This window comes from Emydura macquarii, unplaced genomic scaffold, assembly GCF_026122565.2.
Source record: "Emydura macquarii macquarii isolate MOO-44397 ecotype Brisbane River unplaced genomic scaffold, CSIRO-AGI_Emac_v2 contig_6, whole genome shotgun sequence".
Taxonomy (NCBI): Eukaryota; Metazoa; Chordata; order Testudines; family Chelidae; genus Emydura; species Emydura macquarii.
In genome coordinates this window covers 910,774-925,088 of record NW_027130143.1, presented here as the reverse complement: position 1 = coordinate 925,088, position 14,315 = coordinate 910,774, and the positions used below count along the sequence as shown (strand labels likewise).

General features: G+C 61.0%; 1 protein-coding gene across 2 annotated transcripts in view; it reads left to right on the top strand.

Moving 5' to 3' along the window:
• Positions 1-10,598: 10,598 nt before the first annotated feature.
• The window catches only part of SHANK3 (SH3 and multiple ankyrin repeat domains 3), a 663,543-nt gene continuing 659,826 nt past the window's right edge, over positions 10,599-14,315 (top strand). For both annotated transcript variants that reach the window (XM_067548257.1, XM_067547515.1), the window contains exon 1: positions 10,599-10,720. The gene's annotated coding sequence lies outside the window, so the exon portion shown is untranslated. The remainder of the gene's footprint in view (positions 10,721-14,315) is intronic.

The following is a 14,315-nucleotide window of genomic DNA, read 5'->3' as shown; positions in this document are numbered from 1 at the left end:
CTGCTTCCCAGCCAGATCGCTGGGTCTCTCCTCTGCCCTCACTGGGGACTGGGTTGGTGGGAGCTCGGCCTGGCTGGGGCACTGGGCCAACCTGGAAAGGCTTAATCCCAGCCAGCGCCGAGGCCTTCCCCATGCTGTCCCCCATGGCTGGCTGGCTGTCAGGTGCTGGCCGGTTTGCTCTGGGGACCCTCCCTGCTCCCCTTTCTTTCCTGATAGGTGGCTGTTGTAGGGTAGCCCCATGGCTCCCCAGGAAGGCATGATTAAAGCTCCAGAAGAGTCATTCCCACCTGGGCCCTGCTGCAGGCAGCTTTGGGGTGGAGTGTGAGGCTGCTCTTGGGCTGTCTCATCCAGGAGTGGAGCGTGTCAGCCGGCCAGGAGTCCAGCAGGATCCTCTGGGCTGGGCTGGCTCAGGGCCCTTGCTGGGATCCCCGGGCACTGGGGTGCCGGTGACGTGGTCTGACTCAGTGGGGGTGGGTTGGAGCAGCAGCGCTTGGGAGCAGGGCTCGAAAGGAGAAGTGGCCGCATGGACAGAGGTGGTGGCAACTCAGACTGGGGGCCCCCTCTTGCTAAGGAGGAGTGGCCTGTGTAGGAATCTGCAGGGCAATTCTGCAGCAGGAAAAGCCACTGGGATTTTGAGGCGCGTGTGCGCCGTCGCATTGCAGAGCGGGTGATGGGCCGGTGACTCCTGTGAGTGACGGCCAGGGAAGTGCTTGGGGTGGCCCTTTAAAGGGAGGGTGCGGGATGGTAGTGCTAGGGAGCCCAGGGCTCTAGGGCCCACCCCAAAACATGAATTGTGGAACTAACACTGGGTCGAAACTCCCCAAGGGCTGGCCCTGGGCTGGTGCGGCCAGTGGGTCCTGGGGCTGGGGTGGGCTGTGGGCTGCCGGGCCTGGCCAACGAGCAGCACCCCAGGCTGGGCAGGCCCTGGGTCGATCTGCTCCAGTGGTTCCAATGTTATTTTAAATCCCAGTTTCTCCAGCTGATGGAGCAGCCATTCTGCTGGCTGGATCGTGGGCTGGGCTGGTCAGCTGGGAAGCGGGAAGTCGAAGGTGTCTGAGCTTGTCTAGTGCAAAGAGAGAGCTGGAAAGGTGTCTGCCAGCTAGACATCATTCTGCCCCACCAACCCGTGCACAAACCCGGCCTACCTCTCACCCCACCTGCCGGGCAGCTGATGCCACCCAGCTGGCCTCTCCTGTCCCAAAGGCCCCATTGAAGTCCCCTGTGAGTGCAGGCCCCAGGAGCCGTGCGCCATCTCCCAGAGCTTTGTTTTGGAGGAAGGGGGGCTCCGCTGCCCCCGGGGCAAAGGGAAGTTGGGGCAGCATCAGTTGCTCCTCACCAAGTTCCCAGACACATGCTCAGGTTCTCTAGTGCAGCCGGAGGGGAGAGACAGGCTTCACATCCCTACAGTGAAGGGGAGCTGACTTCAGCTGACACGTGGTAGCTACGACAGAGAGGGGGAGCCCCCCCTACATGCAGGTGGCCACTGGGCCACGCTGGCTTGGGGGTGCTCATCCACCAGCTCTGGCCTAGTCGTGCTGCCTGCCCTGCCCGGGCCTGCCTGCCCATGGGGAACTCAGCAACTGCCTCTCAGCCCAGCCACCAAAAACAGCAAAGGGGAGGCGCTGCCCCCGTTCCTCTGCCAGCTGCCGGGATATGTCCCAGCCAGCCAGTGGGCGCTCGCCCCGATGCGCTGCGGAGACCCACACCCCGTGCACGCACAGCTGCACAGGCTGCCCCCCCAGCATGCGTGCACACACGCTATGCTCATGCATGCATTCACCTCCCCACACCACCCACTCCATCCACCTCCAGCATCCTCCCCCGCTTCCCCGCATGCCGTGCATCAGCAGCTCAGCCTCGCGCATCTCGCCTGAGCCGCCGTGAGCCGGGGATTGTCAGAAACCGAATGGAAATAGCACAGAAAACCTTGAGTTCTGCAGATTTCAACGTGGCCACGTGATGCTGTTGCCACGGCGACAAGTCATGTGCCCCCAGCTGTAAGTTACACCTGTTGGAGCCTGAGTCCGGCTGGGGGAACCTGGCTAGGGGCGCGTTCTGGTTCCCCCTCTGCGTTTGCTGGAGGACTGTGGTCACTGTACCGGCACTGAGGCTGATGGGCCAGTAACACCAGGGCCCTCGCTTCAGCTCTCGGCAACCTCCGCCTAGGCCTCTCTGCTGCTGCCGGGGAAAGCCCCGCTCTCCTGAAATAGCCAGGGGTTTGTTGCTGCCCAGGGCCCAGCCCTGGCCCCTGCATGGGGGCTCTGACGTGGGGAGCTCGGTGGGGCCCAGCCAGTGGACACGCTCCCCATGGGCCGGTGCAGGGGCATGGCAACCTGTGTCTGATGGTGAGGCAAAGCAGCGGGGCTCAGAGGGGCTAATGGCCTAGGCTGCTCTGGCCCTGGAGGCCACTCAGTGCTTTAGCTCCCAGAAGGGCACTGGTCCCTCCCTACAGAGCTTACAGCTTGGGTCAGCCAGGCCGGCAGCTGGGACTCGGGCCCGGCTTCCTTTCCCGGAGCACCCTGTGGCCAGGACCCACTGTCAGTGCCAGCTAGACCGGCCCTGGAGCCCGTGGGAAGGTCTTGGCAGGAGCAAGCAGAGCTCTGTGTGGGAGCAAGCGGGGGCCGGGCCTTCGCCATAGAGCAGGGGTGCAGCCTCCTTTGTGCATGGCTCCGAGACCGTTGCTTGCTGTGCGCTGCCTCGGCCGGGGTCGTGCACTCGCGTGTATAGCTGGGACAGGCTCACCTGCCTGCGGAGCCTGGGCCCTGGGGTGCCAGCTTCTTGGCAGAGCCTGGGCTGGTTCCGTCGGTGCGCTGGGAGCCTCGCGGGAGGAGGCTGCAGCAGCCAGCTGGCAGGAGCACCCGTCTCACACGTCACCACCTGTGAGACGTGCGCCTGGGCCCAGGGTGCTGCGGGAGGAGCCTGGGCAGAGGCAGCGAAGGGGAGCCCCAGTGTGGGCCGAGGGGAGGCTGGGACAAGGTCCATCTCAGCCCGTGAGCAGCCTGGGACAGGGCCATGTCTGCCCAGCACAACGGGGCCCAATCCTGCGCAGGGCTTGAGGGCCACTGCAATACAGAGCACTATAGCTGGATGCTGGCAGGCTCCAGGCTCACTGCCCAGAGGGGATCCAGTCCAGTGCTGGCCGTGGGGCACTCACAGCCCCCGGAGAGAAATTTCCCAGCTGGCGTTTCTGGGGCAGGGCCTGGCTGTATCACAGTTTTCACCCTGGGGGTGCCTGTGCTCCGGGGATCCTGCCATTGACCCTAGGCCTGCAGGATGGAGGGTTTGCAGTGGTGACATCTAGGGGACAGGACCTCGTCCCTGGGACTGGCAGCTGCTTGCTGTCAGACATGGCTGCAAACGCCCGCTCCCCAGGGCCTGCCCTGGGCTCCCTGGGCTCAGGTCAGGGCTGACCACTGCATCCCTGGGACTGCTCCATGCTGCTCAGTGCCGTGGTGTGGGCCTGTTGGTACCAGAGACGCTGGGATCTCTGAAAAGCCGGCTTTGCAGAGATGCCGTGTCCCTGCTGAGCTGTTAGTGCTCTGCTCCACTCCGCTGCCCTTTGAGTCAGTAATTAACAGCCACGGGAATGAAAGGCACCATCTGCAGCCAGGCCGTAGGAGGATCCTGCCGAGGCTGTCTTGCCACAGCTGCTCTGTTGCACGACCTGTGATACATCTCAGGAGCTGGGGATGGCCTGGCCCAGTACATCCACCCATCCTGCAGCCCAGCCCCTGCTCCAGGCACCAGCCAGTGCCCTGGGGACTCTGCTCACCCCCTGACCTGATCGCTCCCTCTTGGAGCTGCACTTCCCCCTCCAGAACTCTGACCAGCTGCCTCTGGGCCTCCCAGCCAGGTCCCTGTGGCTGAGGGCACCATGCGCCTGGGCTCCAGTTGCAGCTGCCCAGGATGTGTCCAATAGTCGGGCCCCAGTCCATCTGCGGCTGAAGAGTGCAGTGCCAGCTCTGTGGACTGCCTAGCTCCATGCAGAGCCCCCCACAGAGCCATAGATGTCAAAGCCAGAAGAGTCCATTTGGCTCATCTAGTCTGGCCCCCTGCAAGACGCAGGGCAGTGAATCTTACGTCAATAAGCAGGGAGGGGTGCGCTCGTCAGACCTTTGTCGAGAGGCGATGCACCTGTGGGACCTCGCCATCCAGAACAACTTCCACATTATGGCATCCCACCTCTCAGGGGCCAAGAACGCCATGGCGGACCAGCCCAGCAGGTCCTTCTGACCTCGCCACGACTGGTCGCTCCATCCCCGGGGGCCGGTATGATCTTCCAGAGGTGGGGGATCCCCCAAGTGGACCTTTGCATGTCCAGTCTGAACAAGAAGTGCAGCCTGTTTTGCTTGCTTCACTGGGTTGACGAAGGATCATTTTCTGATGCCTTTCTCCTCTCCTGGGCAGGGGCACTCATGTACGCCTTTCCACAAACATCTCTGATCCACAGGGTACTGCTAACGATCAAGATGGACAAGGCAGGAGTAATCCTAGTGGCTCTGCGTGGCTGAGATAACACTGGCTCAGCACACTGCTGGGACTTTCCACTGCCCCCCACAGGAGCCACCACGTGGGGAGACCTGCTGTCACAGAATGATGGCCGATCCCTGCACCTGACGGCCTGGGGGCTGGGTGGGGGAACGCAGACGGATTGGCGTGTTCATCTCAGCAGGTCCTAATGGGTAGCAGAAAACCCTCCACAAGAGCGCCTTCTCTGGCCAAATGGAAAAGATTTTCCTGCTGGGCATTAAACCAGGGCACCCAGCCTCTCCAGGCCTCGAGACAGTCAATCCTGGATTACGTATTACTTTGTAAGTGGCAAGGCCTGGCGGTTGCATTGTTAAAGCCATTTCTCCACCTGGCCCCATTTCAGCCTCTCACCCTCTATCCAAGGGAGGTCGGTGTTTTCCCAGTACGTGACGGCCAGATTTCATAAAGGCGTAGTGAGGCTTTACTCCAGCTCAAGGACCCACTACCTCTCTGGGACCTGAACTTAGTCCTAGACAGGCTTACAGGGCCCCCCTGTGAACTGCTGGCAGCTTGCTCCTTATGGCTTCTTCCCTGGAAAGCGGCCTTCTGGGAGTGATTACGTGGGCACGCAGCGTTTCTGAGATAGGAGCGCTTACCTCAGGACCTCCGTACATGCTTTCCTATAAGGATAATTCCACCTGCACCCACATCTGGCCTTCCTGACCCAGGTAGCACCCCATTTTCACAACAGCCAAGATCTATTCCTGCTGGTATTCTATCCTGACCTGCACAGTGCCAGTGGGGCAAACCCTCTGTATTCGGCGGGCACTGGCCTTCTCTATTGAAATGACTAAATCCTTCCGTAGGACCACACAACTCTTTGTGGCAGTGGCGGAAAGGATGAAGGGGCTACCTGTGTGAAAAGATCTCCTCAGGGGTATCTTCCTGCATTTGGCTAACTTACCTCCACCAGAGCACAGACCCCCAGCCGTGGCCTTCCTGGCACAGGCAAAGCCGCTACCTGGTGCTCGGTCCGTACGTTTACGTCCCACTGCGCCACTGTTCAGCAGGCTCGGGATGACGTTGGTTTCAGGAGAGTGGTGCTGCAATCGGCACACTCCTGAACCCCGAGCCCTCCTCCAACGGGACTGCTGGTGAGTCTCCGAGCATGGAATGGACACGAGCAGCGCTCGAAGAAGAAAAGACGGCTACTAGCCCTCTGTAACTCTTGTTCTTCGAGACGTGTTGCTTGTGTCCATTCCATGACCTGCCCCCCGTGCCCGCCGTCTGAGTTGACAGCAGGAAGGAACTGAGAGGATGTAGGGCCGGCAGCGCCTCGTATATCGCCCCAGAGCCGGCCCTGTGGATACTGCTGAGCGAAAAAAATTCTGGTAACTGTGCACGTGGGCACGCAGACACCTCGCCTGGAATGGACACGAGCAACACGTTTCAGAGCAGCAGTTATCAAGGGAAGTAGCCATCTTTTCCAGCGTGAGCCGAGCTCCTCCAAGTACGGGGCCATCTTGGGCAGCGGCGTGGCTGCACGTGGTGAAGGACAGGTAAAGCTGCGCATCACGTGCCTGGTGCCGGCACTTGAGTCCATATCACGTGACCAGTTCACGCAGCGGTTGTGCGTCGATGCTGGCAGGGACCGGACAGAGAACGGACCCTGGTGGGACTCCAGAGGTGAAGGAGCTGGTGGCTGAGCTGCGGCTCTCCATCACCGCCCTTTGTGTGTCTCTCCAGGAAGGACTCGGACCATTTCAGACAGCAGAATTTCACGGTCCACAGGGTTGAGTGCTGCAGCAGTTCTAGCAGGGTGAGCCTGGATGTCTGCCCCTCTGCCCTTGATAGGAGGAGAGCATCCATCGGAGCTGCTAACGCTGTTTCAGGTCCATGTCCTGGCCTGACTTGGTTGTGCCAGGCCTGGGCTTCCTGAAACTGGGGCTCCATGAGGGCCCGGCTGTCGCTCAGCCGGACTCCCCCGGCTAACAGGGTGGCCGAGCACACCAACCACCTGGCTTCATGGCACTGCCCACCTGGCAGCAGCTCCACGCCAGGGCTGGTCCCCTCAGCTCCATTCCAGTGCAGATTTCTCCCACAAGCCAGGGTGCAAAGGAGCGTGGGAGCAGCACAGGTTCCCGGGGCACACTCTTAAAGGGGCAGAGACTCCGGGCACTGTTGCTAAGGTAGCTCCCTCTCCCTCCAGCACACTCTCCCGTGGGCCACTGAGTGCTGTAGAGAGGCGGGAGAGGCTCCTCCCCATTGCTGCCTGTGCCGCGCGGGAAGGGAAGCTCCTTTTCTTGAAGTCCTGGAGGCCACGTGTTGGGCGGCGGAGCAGGGGAGCCCGGCTCCACGCTGGGCAAGGTGACCGTGGCAGCCCCAAACACTGCTGGGGACGTGCTGATGGGCTGCAGGCTCCCAGACTGCAACCGGGAGCCCCAGCTGGCCCTGCCCATCCCCCAATCCCTGCTCTGGGCTCTGGGTGCCTGCCTGAGCGCCAGATGGGGGTGCTCAGACGGGCCTCCCCCGCCTGGCTCCGTGCTCCCCGTCTGGGAGACTCCACTTCCTGCTGCCTCCCACTTGCTCCGTTTGGCTCTTGCTACATATTCTCTGACCTTCAATTCAAGCAATGCAGCCAGACATGGTGGGGGCTCAGTTCTTCATGCTGGTCCTTGTGCAGCCCCTCCCTACATAACACCCTCATGCAGCACCTCTTGCCCCCAGTTCCTGGATAGCCTCCCCCATCCCTGGGCTGCAGTCCCCAGCTCACCTCTTCCCAGACCTACACGTGCTTTGGTAAGACAGAGGCACTGCAGAACGGCTCATTCGCTGTAGTGCAGACACACGTGTATGTGTCACATATAGTCACACTTACACGCACACTTGTACTCCCACTGATTCATATCTGTGCACACACATGTCCGCACGTACACACGTGCACATCTGTGCATGCACAGGGGCAGGGATGCACTCCTCCAGGGTTGCGGTGCTGTGCACACAGGCAAGGCTCGGATTCACACGCGGGCTGACAGGAGCCTGGCACCGGAGTCCCATAGGCTTTCACTGGCATCGGGACACCAGGCTCCCTTACATTGCAAACACTTGTGCTTGTCTGGAGTCACATGCACACAGCTGCACACACAGAGACTCCCCAAAGTATGGAGGTGCATGTGCATGCTCATATAATCACATGCACCCACTTGTACACACTTGTGCTCACAGTTGCACACACTCACATACTAGCTGCGGCTCTCCTGAGCTGTGGGTCTCCTCTCCCTGCTCACTTGGGCCATTTCACATTTGGCTGATCTCCAGGGAGCTGCCAGGGTTGTTGTGCCAGGAGCCATGTACACTGAGATTGCTCCATGCTCGGCTCTGGTTCGGCTGGGCTTTCCCGGTGCACAGGCTGGACCAGTGTGTGAGCTGCTGCCTCCCGCTCCGCAGCGTGGTCCCGGGAAGTGTGCTGTCCCATGAGTCCCCCCTCCTCCCTCAAGGACCTAGCTGCCAGGAGAGGCCCTTGAATCCTCTACATATGCCTTACCCATGGGGCAACCTGCACTACTGGAGCAGAGCAGCGGCTATCCGTGTTTGCCCATGTCTGCCCTGTGCTCCTGGCCCTTCCTAGAATCCGAGAAGATAAGGGTTGGAAGGGACCTCAGGAGGTGTCTAGTTCAACCCCCTGCTCACAGCAGGACCAACCCCAACAAAACCATCCCAGCCAGGGCTTTGTCAAGACGCAGCTTAAAAACCTCTAAGGATGGAGACTCCACCACCTCCCTAGGTAACCCATTCCAGTGCTTCACCACCTCCTAGTGAAAAACCTTTTCCTAATGTCCAACCTAGACTTCCCCAACTGCAACTTGACACCATTGCTCCTTGTTCTGTCATCTGCCCCCACTGAGAACAGCCTAGCTCCATCCTCCCTGGAACCCCCTTTCAGGTAGTTAAAGGTTACTATCAAATCCCCCCTCATTCTTCTCTTCTGCAGACTAAACAAGCCCAGTTCCCTCAGCCTCTCCTCATACGTCTTGTGCTCCAGCCCCCTCATCATTTTTGTTGCCCTCCGCTGGACTCTCTCCAACTTGTCCACAACCTTTTTGTAGTGGGGGGGCGGGGGAGGGGGCAAAACTGGACACAATGCTCCAAATGTGGCCTCATGACACCACCCAGCTGCCCATCCTGCCCCCTTCCCCCTCCTCTTGTTGGGGCCCATCTTCCATCACTGCCCTTGTCAATAACACCTTTGCCTCACCCTTACCCAGATTTCTAAACTCTGTCCCTGCCCGCCCCAGAGCATGCCCTCACGCGACCTCTCCCCCCGCCTGGCTGGAGCTGTGTCCGTCATCAACACCACTGCAGCCACACTGCAGCCCTCACAAGGTGTCCCTCGTGCTCCCCTGAATGCCCTTGCTGCTCCCTGCACTTCCCCCGCTGTTAATGAGGAGCTGCAGGGTCACTGTGCGTGAGGCCTCTGCATGCTGCTCCAAGTCACGTTGGCAAGGCTTCCTCTGCAGCTGAGCTTGGGCAAACTCCTGCCTGCTCTGCTGCCCTCGTCCCTCTCCAGGGGGCTGTTCCTAGGTTTCTGGCCCCATGGAGGCTCTGGGCTCTGGAGGGTTCCTCCCCAGGCAGCATGGCTACCCTTTTCCAGCTGCCTCTCTTTGGTCCATGGCTCCCACCCTTGCAGGTCCATTGTTTGGTTTCTCTGTGTCGCCTCCCAGCTTTGTGGCATCTGGAAAAGTCATTATCCCCTTCCAGGCCATTGATGAAGATGTTTAAGGAGAGCAGCCTTGTCCCTCTCCTTCACTGGGGCCAGGGGATTTAGGATCCTGCCTCCCACTGATTTCAATGGCAGCTAGGGCTTGTTGCCCTCTTACTGTATGGCTACACAGCAATTAAACACCCGCAGCTGGCCCAGGTCAGCCGACTGGGGCTCGCGGGGTTTGGGCTGTGGCACTGTAAAACTGCCACGTAGACGTCTGGACTCAGACTGGAGCCTGGGTTCTGGGACCCTCCCCCACAGAGGTGAAAAAGCCACAGCCCGCGCGATGTGGGGAAGCCGACCTAACCCCCTGTGTAGACAGCGCTAGGCTGATGGAAGAATTCTTCCCACACCCTAGCTTCCGCCTTTCAGGAAGATGGATAAATTCTGCCGATGGGAGCACCCCTCTGTCATTGCAGTGAGCGTCTCCACTGTGCTGTGGAACATTTCGAGTGTAGTCAAGCCTGTAATATCCCAGGTCCTGGACTCCTGGGATCAGGGGGAGAGGCTCCTGTTTTGTTTTAGAGAAAGTAAGTTTCTAGTTCTCCTGGTTGCAGAGAAAAGCTGAGAAACACGGTCCCTCATGCCAGTGCCCAGAAGGCCAAGAAACCATCGAATGTATTGTTTAAAAATCTCAGGAGTTCGCAGTGACTCTCCCGACTCTGGGGGCTGGGTGCCCAGCTGCGGAGCTGGTGATATGACACAAACAAATGTCTCCCAGGAGATGCGGGAGTTGGGGGGCTGTGTCCTGGGGGAGAAGGGCAAGGACCCTAGAGCGCTGAGCAGCTGTGCCCAGCATCGGGGAGCAAATAGGGCCCTCCTCTTTCACAGCAGAAGGGAGGGCGGGGGAAAACAGGCCTAACCAGAGTCCACAATGTGCTGCGTCAGAACAGTGTCATGGGGGGTGTTGCACTGGTGTGGCTGTTGTAGGAACGGGTGACTCACACTGAGTGGGTGACAGGAGCCCCGGCAGGCTATTGTCAGCCAGAGAGGCTTGTACTGACGGGGCACAGCCTCAGGCGAGGATGGGGATGGCGCCTTGATGCAGGACTGTGGCATTCGGCTGTCGGGGCCGCGCCTGGCGCACGTGGCTGTACAGCCAGCTGGGCTAGGGCCCCTGCACTGGCATCGGGGGCGCTGGATAGGAGGCTCCCCAGCTGGCCTGGAATACCTCTCAGGCCCCCCTCCACCAGGTGCTGGCGCTCCTATCACGCTGGGTCTATTTGCAAAGCAGGAAGTGGGCAGGCTAGTGCCCGCCCACTGCTAAAGTCCCCTCCCCCAGGCTAAGGGGAGGAGCCACTGAGCCTGGAACGCAACGGAGTGCTTGGGACAACGAATGAAAAAACAGGAAGGGGCGTGGGGGTCACAGGTTTAGACGCAGGGAGCCAGAAGGGGGCACCGAGCAGAGAGCCCCGGACAGCGCCCACTGCTCCCGGAAGGCGTCGAGGGAGCCAGCGGGCGCCGCCCAGAAGAACTGTGCCCGGAGACGTGAGTGAACGAGGGAACGGAAATAGGCCCCACCGTCGCAGAGCGCCTCCCCTGCCAACCCCCTCTCCCTGGTCCTGTAGGTGGCCAATTTGGCCAGGGCCAGGAGGGAGTTGACGAGGAGGTCCCGCGACATCGTGGGGCCAGGGATGGGGTGTGCGTAAAGGAAGAGGTGCGGGGAGGGGGGCGGCACGGGGGTGGGAGGCCTGCAGAGGACACTGAGGTGCTCCAGGGCGGTGTGCTGGGGATGCAGTCGGAGGCCTGTTCCTGGGGGTCACTGCTAGCCCCAGTGGTGTGCGCTGGCCTCGCAGGGCTCTGTGCTGCTGGGGGGCTACCCTAAGGAAACCCTGAGTAGCTGCGACAATTAACAATCGTTCCATCCTGCCCTGCCCGGCCCCACACTTTCCATCCTGCCCCACACCCTCCGGCTGGGCCTGCCTCTGCTTACCGCTACACGCTCCATCCTGCCCCCTCCTGGCTCGGCCCCGCATGCTCCATCCGGATTCCTTCTGGCCCCACACATTCCATCCAGCCCTGCCTGGCTTGGCCCACACGTGCCGTCCTGACCCCTCCTGGCTCGGCCCCGCACGCTCTGTCCTTTTCCTGCCTGGCCCCACATATGCCGTCCTGCCCGCCCCCAGGCACCTGGACCCTAGTTCATGAAATGAGTGCACCAGGCCTGGATACAAACTGCCCCTCCCTGCGTCCGGCTGCATTCCTGTGGGGCTGACAGACAGGCCTGTGGCGGGGAAGGGGGGGTTTCCTCTGGGAGGGAGCAGGAGGAAGTTAAAATCACTGCTCTGGCAAGATGCTTCCGGCTGTGCAGATAGCCTGTGGAAGGCACATCCTGGCGGCCCCGGCCTGTGTACAGATTCTCTGGGAAGCGTGTGCCTGCACACACACACCCCACACAGCCCTACAGCATGGGAAAGGCCCCGCAATACACACACACACACACACAGAGCCCTTCCAAGCCAGGCACATACACAGGCCCACACGCCCCCCACTCATCTCCGCCCAGCTTTGCCCCTTCACCCTCCTCGAAGGGCCGAGGTGCTGGCCCGGCTCATCCAGTGTCTCTGCCTGGGGAGGCGGGTTCTGCCCTGTGACTGGAGCAGCGGGGAGGCCATAGCCTGAAGGGGGGCGTCCTCTTCCTGGCAGGAAAGGGGCAGAGCCAACGCCTGCAGGTTTCCTTTTGGCTTTGGCCCGGAGCGAGGCCAGGAGCGGGAACCGCTGGTGCTGGGAGAGCTGGAGCCGCTTGGAGGTAACGGTCTGGCTGGGCTGGCCCAGAGTTCTGGGCGGAGGGGACTGTCCAGGAGCCGGGCCTGCCTGGAAGTGATGGGGGCAGTGGGGCTGGCAGAGATGCTCCTGCTTTCCGACATCGGCTACTGCCCCTCCTAGGCCCGGCCTCCCGAGCGCTGGCACCGCCCCACCGTGCTGGGCTCTCCAGGCAGAGCCTCCGCTCCCTGCCCCGGGAACTGCCAGCCCAGGACGGGCACGGCAGGGCAGGGCAGGGCAGGGAAGGAAGGGGCAGCGGAGCCGCCAGGGGAGAGCGCAGCCAGGGCACGGCTGGCACCCATCGGTAGTGCTGAGTGCTCTGCCCAGGGTGGGGCAGCTCCTGGGCGCTGCCCAGTGTTGTTCTCAAGGGGTGCGGAGTCCAGCCCAGCTTTAGGAGCCGGCCCCTGGCTGGCTGTGACCCCCGACCATGGGGAGAGGGGGCACTGGGCCCAGGGCAGGCTGGTGTCTCGGGCTGGCTGTGCACTGAGCTCCCTGGCGCAGCAGAGGTCCAGCCAGCTGGTCCCTCGGTGCCTGCAGGCACTGCCCAGTGCTGAGGCTGGCCCAGCTGCTGGGGGGATTTCCTGGCTGAGGCAGGGAAGTGTGTTGTCGGCACACGGGAAATCTCACTGGCACGGAGGCTTTGTAGCCTCTCGTCCCCTGCACGCGCTCACTCCCCATTCAAGAGCTGCTCCAGCAGGCTGGATTCTGCCTGCAGATTTGTGCGTGGGGCGGCGGGGGGAGGGTGAGGAAGGTGTGGGGGGGAAGGGCAGGAACAGATGGGAAGAGGGGGCTGAGAACATTTTAACTCACACTGTGGAGACTGAATTTTGTGGTGTGAAAAGTCGGTTGATAAGGAAAGAATAAAAGAGCGACTGGCCGCAAGCAGTCGGCAGCAGGTAGCGTCCGCTGCTGCCTTCATGGAGCTCCCTGATGCTCTTGGCACTGCGAGAAACTGCTGTGAGCGAGTTCTGCCTCCCCCAGCCACACACACCCCATAGGTGAGTGAGTGCTACCTCCCCCACACCACATCCACATCCACCCACAGAGACACCCATAGATACACATCCCAGATACACACCCACACAAACACCCCATATACACACATGCACACACCCATATACCTGCACCCCCCCAACCCATACATATGCACACCCACCCCCATATACATGCACACCCACACATCCCCATATACACACCCATATACATGCACGTCTCCACCCCCATATACACGCACACACCCATGCTCACCCACAGATGAGCGCACACACCCATATACATACACAGACACATACGTTGCTCTGGGCTGAGCTACTGAGTGTGAGCTGTCGTTTGTACTTGCCACAAAAGTAATGTGTATGGACCCCACTCCGGCCCCTAACGGGCAGCTGAAAATTCCCCTGGGACACCCTTCCCCAGTCTAGGGACATGCAGAGGATGTGCTGGGGGCAGGAGGCAATGTGGCTGTAGCGGACTGGCTGACTGGTGATACAGCCCCCAGAGGTTGGTGCCAGGCAGATGAACTCAGAGCAGCCTTACATGCAGGGTGAGACTGGCCTCTGACAGCCAGCGCTGCTGCCAAGCGCTAGTAACTGAGGACTGGGGTCTGGCATGTGACAAGTGGGACATGCAGGGACGGGCGCTGTGTTCAGCTCTGGCTGCAGCTGCAGTCTGTGAGTCGGTCTGCGCCTCTGTCAGTGAAGCCTGTGACAGCCTGTGTGACTTGTCCTGGTGACGGGTCGCACACACGGAGGGGGCCGTGGCCTACGAGGGAATCCAGTCGCCCAAATCACTTTGGTCTTTTCTGCAGACGAGTCATGTGGCAAATGCCTGTTGGACGTGCTGCCCCACCATAGCTCCCCGCTGCTCCCAGTCGCCTTTGGAGTACTCGCCCCCCCTCACTCTAATCCAGTCTCAGGTCTGTCTAAACCTCTGGGCCGGGGGTGGCTAAAATCTGGGCTGGAGTCCCGAGAAGCCCGACACTATCTGTGCTGCTAACTCCGCGAGCTCTCACTGTACAGCCTCCCTGCACTCTGTGCCATCTCCAGGCTGAATTTGTCTGGCTCAGCTTCCAGCCATTGGTTCTTGTTCAGCGCTGCCAGCTCTGTGGGTGCCAGCCCCATCCGCCTGTTGGGAAAGTTCCGCTGACTGGTGCCCTTCCACACAAGGGATACGTTCATACCGCCCGCGGCAGAGCTGCCGGCCGGGGGGACGGACTTGGCTCGCAGGCCTCACGCTAGCGCTCGAAAAACAGCCAGCCGTGTAGACAGAGCTTTGAAGTCGCGTCTGAGGCTCTGGAGCCTGGGGAGGGTGGGCGGGGATA